General features: G+C 33.9%; 1 long non-coding RNA gene across 2 annotated transcripts in view; it reads right to left on the bottom strand.

Moving 5' to 3' along the window:
- Nucleotides 1-2,369: 2,369 nt before the first annotated feature.
- The window catches only part of LOC118766360, a 25,333-nt gene continuing 17,731 nt past the window's right edge, over nt 2,370-9,971 (bottom strand). The window contains exon 4 of one of the 2 annotated variants that reach the window (XR_005002296.1): nt 2,370-2,380. This is a non-coding gene — a long non-coding RNA (uncharacterized LOC118766360). Of the gene's footprint in view, nt 2,381-8,066; nt 8,077-9,971 lie in introns of those variants that run through there. The other variant, XR_005002297.1, reaches the window with a different exon arrangement.

Genomic DNA, 9,971 nt, shown 5'->3' on the forward strand with positions numbered 1-9,971 from the left:
TCATCATGATGATAATCCTTTCTTTTCTATTATAGGCACAAAAGGTCTGGAATTTGGGTGGTGGGGATAGTAAATTACATTGACCCCAGTACTCAACTGGTACTTATTTTAGTGACTTCCGAAAGGATGAAAGGCAAAGTTGACCTTGGCAGAATTTGAACTCAGAACATAAAGACTGATGAAATACTAAACATTTTGTTCAGTCTGTTAAACTATTCTACTGCCTTAATAATAATAGTAATAATAATAAATGAAACCACTTTAAGATAAAACATTTTTTTTTTCAATGAGCAAATCTTTATATTTTCTGAGCTTGTCAAATTCTTTTACCAAAATATAATCACAAGGGATATTTATGTCAATCAGTAAACAGACATTACTTTGGTCTTTTCCAACAATATATAGTTTATTAGCCTTGATGGTTCTGTCCATATGTGCTGGAAAGTCCTTCAGTTGTAGCCTCAAGGTGAGGCTTATACCACTTGTCAACAGTTTTGATTTTATAATGTTGCAGTGATTTTAGGAGCATTAAGAATGATCAAAAAAGGAACTGAAAATTATTTGAAAATGATCCCTAGCTTACCATCCCTGCAAGAAGTGCAAAAGATTGTTTTAACAAAGTACTTCACCTGTATTGAGAAGAGCATTGTCACTGAGAATGACTACCATCCATGTGAATAATATTTTTTTTTTTGGATAATTTTGCTTGATTTTGTAAATGAACAATCTGGTGTTTTAGATTAATGTGCTAACAGAGTTTCTTTACCATAGGTATTGGAAAAATACTCAGCAAAAAAATGGAAACAAAAAAAAAAACTCAAAATAATAATAATTACATCATTTCAAAACAGAATGAATTATGCTACTGAAAGCATATATAGCATTTTCTCTTAAGATAGCAGTTAAATGGCCTGAAGCAAATAACTGCTGATCACATGCTGTGTCTCAAGTTTTAATAATAAATTCTTGCTTACATTATAAATTAGTCAGTTTTACAGCAAGTGATCATAAAATTAAAAAGGAAACATTAAGCCATGAATTTCTATGCAAACAGCAATCACCATAATAATAATGAAATTATTGTGTATATTGCTCAGGTGCACTACTACTCATCAAATGTACATGTATAGTACATAAAATTATGTACAAAAGACAGGAAACTGAACAATGTATGAGTCATAATATACATGTGTGCATGCAAATGGAGGGTAGGATATCAGGTTAGTGTTGGCAAATTTCAGGAAACATGGACGTTTTAAAGGATGTAATGTCTCAGCAGCTAACAACTGATGCAGGTGGTTTGTTGCATGCTTCAGCAACTCTGTGTGTGAAAATATGTTTGTGAAAGTTATGGGAGCTGTGCTGTTTTCTGACTTTGTAGGCATGCCCATATGTGTTAAACACATGGAATTCAAACAGGTGCTCAAAAATTTTGTGGGTGTTTACCAAGTCAGTTGTCAGACGTCGGAGCTTCAATGTATCCATGCCCAGAGAAGCAAAGTGTTCAGAGTTTGATAGATGCCTGTTGGAGGATATTCACTTGGTTGCACATCACTGAACAATTTCCAGGATGTCAATGCTCTGAGCAAGATAGGGATTTCAGATTGGCAATCCAAATTCCAAGCGTGGTCACTTCATCTACTACATATGTGGGAAATTCTGTCTGTGGGTGTGTTTGTGGAGTTGTTAGCTAACTGCTCCTACATCATTTTATTGATTTTGATGAAACTTGACATGTGAGTAGAATCATGTCTGGAAACCAAGAACAAATCCCTGTGGTACACATGATGACATCTCACAGGGTGAAGAATGCAGTCCTAGAACCATAACTACCTCTTTTCGGCTGAGAAGGAAGGACTCCAACTAGTAAAAAAGATCATCTTCCACACCCATTGCAGAGAGTTTTGCCATAAGTCTTTTGTGTGGTACAGAATTAAAAGCTTTAGCAAAGTCAAGGTAAACAACATCCACCCATGAGCCACCATCAGTGATCTGGGTGGTGTCTTCAAGAAACTCAATAAGTTGATCACGGCAGCTGGAGTTGGGGATGAATCCAAATTGCAGGGGCTGGATAAGACTGTGAGAATTCCAGAAGTTCCAGAGTGTTCTCTGACACAAGATTCCATCAGTTTGGCAATGCATATTTGATTAAAACAAAACTGATCAATAAATAAATATATCACAGGGCTGATATGAACATGTGAAGGGAATGGATCAAAAGTACTATATGGAAAAGTGTTTTGAACTAGGATTGTACCAATAAAAAAAAAAGACCAACAATGAATGGTAAGTGATAAGATCAGAGCTCTCGGGATGTTGGGTCTCACAGTAGAGATGACAAAAGATAAAACTGAATAGTAATATCAATAGATCTGTCCAACTCATAACAGCATGGAAAAATGAACATTTAGACACTTGCAACTGATAACAACTGTTTTTTTCTGCTTGTAGTAACTTAATGCTTCTAACCAACTCAGCTGTAATCAAATCAGTCCAAAAAGAAAATACACACCTGTTTGGTGTGCAAAAGTTTTATATATTTTATATATATATATATATATATATATATATATATATATATATATATATATATACACCACACACACATACATACATACACCATAAAAATGTTTTGATTTATTCTAATATTCCATGCCAAATGTCCACAACACGATATTTTGCATTCATCCACCCATAAAATGTCCCATTATCAATCTGGTAAGGTTAAAAAGTGATAGCAGGTAGGGAACAGCATACTGTTCAAAAAACACAGCATGAGTTTCTACTCTCCCAATTGCGAGTGATGAATGCTCAGGAGACAGCCTATTACTTTCTATGAAATTTATCACCATTACCTTTACAACCTTTGAGATTTATATATATTATAAATATAAATATATATATATATATATATATATATATATATATTCTTTTAGTTGTTTCAGTCATTTGACTGTGGCCATGCTGGAGTGCCACCTTTAGTCAAGCAAATCAACATCAGGATATTCTTTGTGAGCCTAGTACTTATTCTATTAGTCTCATTTTTGCTGAAACCGCTAAGTTACAGGGACATAAACACACCAGCATCAGTTGTCAAGTGATGTTGGGGGGGACGGGGACAAACACAGACACACACACACATACATATATACAACAGACCTCTTTCAGTTTCTGTCTACCAAATGCACTCACAAGGCTTTGGTTGGTCAGAGGTTATAGTAGGAGACACTTGCCCAAGGTGCCATGCAGTAGGACTGAAACCAGGAAGCATGTGGTTGGTAAGCAAGCTACTTACCACACATCCACTCTTGAGCACATATATATATATATATATATCATGAACTGTTCCATGATAGAAAATTCAACCGAAAAAAGTACTCCATATAACTTAGAAGAAATAAAGCAACAGGAAGAAGTAATATTTGACAAAATGTGTAAAGGAAGATTACTTTATCAGATAACAAAATATAAATACCAGACATTTCAATGTGTGTGTGTGTGTAGGAACAAGAAATATGTATGTAGGTATGTATTTGTGTGTTTGTGTTTGTCCCCCCCCCCCAACCATTACTTTCACAACTGACTGTGTGTTTACGTTCCTGTAACTTAGATGTTTGGCAAAATAGACTGATAGAATAAGTACTAGGCTTACAAAGTCCTGGGGTCAATTTGTTTGACTAAAGGTAGTGCTCCAGCATGGCTGCAGTCAAATGACTGAAACAAGTAAATGAGTAAAGAGAGTATATAAACTTGATGTAGACTGCAAACAGTGGCATGAGTTTTGGCTGCCCTGTGCAGGAGCCAAATTGGTTGTCCTTTATCTTATATATAACATACCTTTGACTATAGCAAACACACATAAAGTGACAGTCCTGTGTGGTCCACGTATCCCATGTGCTGCTACTATCTGCAAACTATATTACAGGCTACCAATCTAGGAGGATAGCAATTGAGAAAAAGAGCTGAAGCAGGAAAGAGGGGACACTTTAGTTCCTCACATGAGAAAACATTTTAGTACTAATGGTGAGTAACATGTACTCAATCTACACTGCAAGACATACACAACTACAAAGTTGGATGCTTTTCTCTGTTGTTGCATGAGCAAGATGACATGGGCTGCAACAAGTGATAAACTGCCAAACCATGCCAACATTGAAAAACATATGTAAAATGATGAAAATATGTGTGTGTGTGTACACAAATGTTAATTTTTGTTGAATGAATGAAGAAAGAGTCCTCAAGACATAAATTAAGACTCAAGTTTCATGCCACTATGATCTTCAGATAAGAATTGTTACAACCTGGTGTGTTATTTATTTATTACATGGAAAAATGTGAGCAAAAGAAATAATGTTCTTAAAATTATACACCTGGGAAAGTACAGGACAAATTATTACATCTGATAAAATACAGAATAAGAAAATTTTTATTTAAAATATTGCAGCTAAGGATAAAATTTCAAATAAAATATTTAGATTTAGAAAATATTAGCTTCTATTAAAACTAAAAATGTTATTACAAGTTATTACTTCTATTTGTAATTATTTATTACTTCTATTAAAAATAAAATATAACTCAAAATATTTTTTGCACTTTAAAAAAATCTATTTTTTTAATTAATTAATAATTAGAAATTTGAAAATAGGTTATAAAAAATAATAGTAGTACAAAATTAGTACAATAAATAGAATACAAAAATGAGTTGTATGTTACAGTAAAATCTACAATTATGTTACTTTGTAAATTAAAATCAAATAATTTTTAATATTCCAAGTTTATCCTTAACTGCAATATTTTAAGTAAAAATTGTCTTGTTAAGTAAAAATTGTCTTGTTAAGTAAAAATTGTCTTGTTAAGTAAAAATTGTCTTGTACTATACCAGATGTAATAATTTGTCTTGAACTTTTCCAAGTGTAACAACTTGTGCTAATCTTAAGAATATTATTTCTCTTGCTCACATTTTCTTATGTAATCCATATTTTTTCCAAGCTATGCTATTATGCTAATTAATAATGTGTCAAATGTGTCAATTAGTGGTGCTGTTGATAATTTTTTCTTTACCTCAATGATGCTGGTGACATATATTAAAAGTCCCCTAGGACTATATTCATAAAAAAGTATAGAACTATATTATCACCCACAAATTTGAGAAACAAACATAACTTTTTTTTATTTTTATTGCATGAGATTGATACCATGAAATTCCTCAAACTGAGCTCTATCATTTAAGCTTAATTAAAATATAGTTTGTTTTTAAAATAAAAGTTAATTATACTGAAATCCAATTTTTTGCCTTACTTATATTTTTTCATGATATTTTACCTCACAACTTTTTTGATACAAATTTTTGTTGCTTGGGACCAAAACTACAAAATTCTCTATGCGTTTTTCTATCATTGAAGCTAAGATAAACATATTTTGTTTTTAAAATAAAAAAAGTTATTTAGATTTAAACTTGATTGGTAGAGTTACTCTATAATGTTGCTACAAATTTTGATGTAAACTTTTTTCTACACGACCAAATCTCAATTTTTTATACCAAAATGTAGCTAGGGACCAGTTCTCTTCAAAAATGTTAACGGATTTCCATTTGGTTACGAACTGAATTAGTGACAAGCTCTGAAAGATGCCACATATGAGTAAATTGCAGTTTTAAGAATATTATTCAACTACTACCATAGTTGAATGATATCAATTGGTCTCATTTGTATCTGTTCACTGCTTTTTTTTTTTACATCTATTGTTTGGTTGTATTTTTGTATATTTTGATTTGCTGATTATTAACACACACACACACACACACACACACACACACATACATACATACATACATATATATATATATATAATCATTCTGACACCCATTTTGTCATGCTTACAAAGAGAGAATGTCATAGGCTATGTCATCTTGCACACACACACACACACAGCAAAAGAGAAAAATAACACAATTTTTGTACTAAGTCTTACAATACATACTAGATGCACTTTACCAAGCAATCTGACTAGTAATCACCATCTTACTATGCTGGAGTACAAAAGAGTGTCCTCTATCCTGTATCGCTTCTTATTCAGAGGTACTGGCCTCAAAGATGAGTAGCCTGCAATGCAGCTTGCAGAGTCCAAGTCCCACTTGCATGGATAATTTTTTTACATTATTTCTATGACACATACCATTTGTCAATTAGTCCCTGAGTGTGCATATCTTCCTACTTCTCATCAGTTATGCATACAGTTTATAAAACCATATAAATTCAACTTCCAAAAGAAACAAAGCAAAGTACTTGTTAAATTAAGATTAGTGCCAAAATGCTATCTTAAAGGTAGCATTTCAGTAGTAATTTGTACTTATATATAATTTTATTATATAATTCTTTCATTGGTTTCATTCATTGGATGTGGCCACACTGAAGGGTTTAGCTGACCTCGTCAACTCCAGTACTTTAGTTTTGGACTAACATACACATATATTTGTATACATATAAAACATACTGAAAGAAATGTTGATACATTGAAACTGACAACATTAATTATGCATTAGTCTGCTTACCTATGTCAATAACTCCTATCCCACTCTATACCAGTAATCCACAAGGAAATTTATCTGCCTCCCTTTCTGAATTTAAATGCACACAAAACAGACATATAGGCACATACATCTATACACACAGCTATTGCCATACAAATTTAAACTTACACATTATATAAATTTTTTAGCTTGCTATGACGATTCATAACAGGTTCATTGGTTAGACATACATGCTGCTATTTCCTTCAATATGACTAAAACACACACACAAGAAGTGAATAGTCCCCTTATCTTTAGAATGACGGGGGAAATGCCCGACGACAGACAGCTGTTTAGGCACTTTATGTTGAGTTCAAATTCCACCGAGGTTAACTTTGTCATTCAACTTTCAGAGTCGATAAAAAGTACCAGTTAAACGTTCAACTAATTCCCTCGCCTCAAAAACTGTTGTGTTTGTGCTTAAGTTAAACATTATAATTAACAGTAAAGAAATTGCAGTTAAATGCAACACTACACAAGACATTGTGTACACAATAAGATAAATTCTTTCTCTGAAGTTACATTGAATAAAATAGAACTTCCTTATTTGACAAAAACTGACATTAGAACTCAGTGAAACTGGTTCGTTAAAAACCACTTACTACTTGTAATTTCATTGAGTTTCTATTGTATTTATATTGTCATTTAACAAGGAAATGTTAGACTACCAATTACAGGAAATTAACAGACACCATGGTAAATATAGATGCTAATTTACCCCAAAGGCATCTGAATGTCTTAGAATCGAAACGGATAAAAACGATACTCCGATGCATTTGAAACGTTCTGTTACTGTCTGGTTTAGAACTTGTTAGTCGTAAGGGCCTACGTCTAACGAAGGAAAGAAATGTGATTGTGCTACCCTAATATATCACTTGAAAGTGAAGTGAGACTGTGTGATGTTCATCATTTTGTTTCAAACGTATTAGCTCTCCTGCAAACAAGATGTAAACCCAAAAAGTATTACTGAAAACTTATTTTATAAACTTAGAACATGCTATTTTCAATACACACACATACATTTACTTATTGCATACGTATTTTATACATGCATACGGATTATATACATACACACGCGTCACTATAGCGGATATTGGTGTGGGAAACCCAAGTTCTAAAACAAAAAACCGTCAATCCATAAATGAAACAAACAAGAACCTGGACGCAGAACTTAGTGTGCCAATCTGGCTGACAGTTGTATAGGCAATAAGTTTAAGTACCAGGAGACACAGGTGAAGGGGAAAAAATGAAAACAAAGAAATTACAGGCCAACATGGATAATAGCATGCTTAAATGTTACGTATAAACTATACACTGGTTACTTGAATGTGTGTTCAAGATTACTGCCGAACAAAAAGGGCTGGTTACTAATGAACAGGCAAAAGGGGGTGGGGCTTGAGAACTATGCCCGACAACTTATTGAGCAAAGCTGAACTTAAAGAAGTGAAACAGTGCCACGGGAGTCTCCTAACATGATTAGACTTAAGAATAAGTTTGACTGTCCATCACTCATTGATACTAGAGTACCAAAGTTCCATCAGCTATAGTTGATTAAACGACTAACTACATAGCCCACACAACTGCCACTGTTTAGGCACTTTATGTTGAGTTCAAATTCCAATAGTCAGAAACAGATTTAGTTATCAACGAGAATATTCCAAGAGGGCAGCTTATCTGCACTGGTGTTTGTTCTGGCAGTGGGCGCGCCTTATCTCTAATGCGGATATAACGAGGTTACATGTTAGAATATTCAAGATATCAAAGGACTGGCAGAGCCGTGCTATCTGTAAGAAAAACTGTCTTGGCGCTCGTACCGAAGACACGCCAGAACTACCTTTAAAAAGGAGTGGAGGGGTTCTTGCTGAAACAGTCCACTAAAAATTGCAATTCTGTGGAGACTTAACGAAGCTGATCTATCATGGAACAAATGTCATGTACTATTGTTGAGGTCAGCTGTTCAGCAAATGTGAAAAAACACCTCACCTGAAGTTGTGGCAAAAAGAGAACATTAATGGTGAATGTTTGTAGAACTCTTAGCTCTTATATCTTGGATTTTCATATAAGGCGGCGAGCTGGCAGAAACGTTAGCGCGCCGGGCGAAATGCTTAGCAATATTTCGTCTGTCGCTACGTTCTGAGTTCAAATTCCGCCGAGGTCGACTTTGCCTTTCATCCTCACGGGGTCGATAAATACCAGTTTCGCACTGGGTCGATGTAATCGACTTAATCCCTTTGTCTGTCCCTGTTTGTCCCCTCTATGTTTAGTAAAGAAATATATATCTTTGCCTTTCATCCTTTCGGAGGTGATAAATTAAATACCAGTTGCGTACTAGGGTCGATCTAATCGACTAGCCCTCTCCCCAAAAATTTCGGACCTTGTGCCTAGAGTAGAAAAGATTATATACATATGCAATTCATATATATACACACACATGTATACATACGCACAGCATATATTACATAAGAAACATACACACACCTAAGCATATTTATACATATGTTAGTGACGTTTGATAGAACACTTTTTTGATGGTATTTTTTAAAAATAGAACTAATTAAATTAAATTAACGGTTTAAATCTTGTAGGATTCAATAACATAAAATGCCAGTCATATGTAGGGATAGATTCCATAGACTGTAGCCACATAAAATACACCTGTGTTAGAAATTTTAAGAGAGTCGATATATGTGTATGTGTGTATGTAATATATGAAATGCATATGTATGGATATGTGTGTGTGTCTATATATGCTATTTCTGGCATGGTGGTGCCTCTTCGGTACCCTTAATTATAATTGTATGTGTGTATGTATACATATATACATACACACACACACACACATATATATATATATATATATTATACACACACACACATATATATACATATAGGCGCAGAAGTGACTGTGTGGTAAGCAAGCTACTTTATTTCATATAATTTGCCACAAGGGCTATATGTAATAACCTTGTGGCAAATTATATGAAATAAAGTAGCTTGCTTAGCAACCACATGGTTCCGGATTCAGTCCCACTGCTTGGCACCTTGGGCAAGTGTCTTCTACTATAGCCTCGAGCCAACCAATTCCTTGTGAATGGATTTGATAGACAGAAACTAAAAGAAGCCCGTCGTGTGTGTGTATGTGTTTGTATATGTCCCTCTAACATCGCTTGACAACCGATGTTGGTTTGTTTACGTCTCCGAAACTTAGCGGTTCGGTAAAAAAAGACCAATAGAATAAGTACTAGGCTTACAAAGAATAAGTCCTGAGGTCGATTTGCTCGACTAAAAGCGGTGGTCCAGCATGGCTGCAGTCAAAATGACTGAATATATATATATATATAGATTCACTATAAAATTATCTTAGCATTTTCTATTTTTGACTTGTTTTTTCATATATATATAT

This window comes from Octopus sinensis, linkage group LG1 (assembly GCF_006345805.1).
Source record: "Octopus sinensis linkage group LG1, ASM634580v1, whole genome shotgun sequence".
NCBI classification, from domain to species: domain Eukaryota; kingdom Metazoa; phylum Mollusca; class Cephalopoda; order Octopoda; family Octopodidae; genus Octopus; species Octopus sinensis.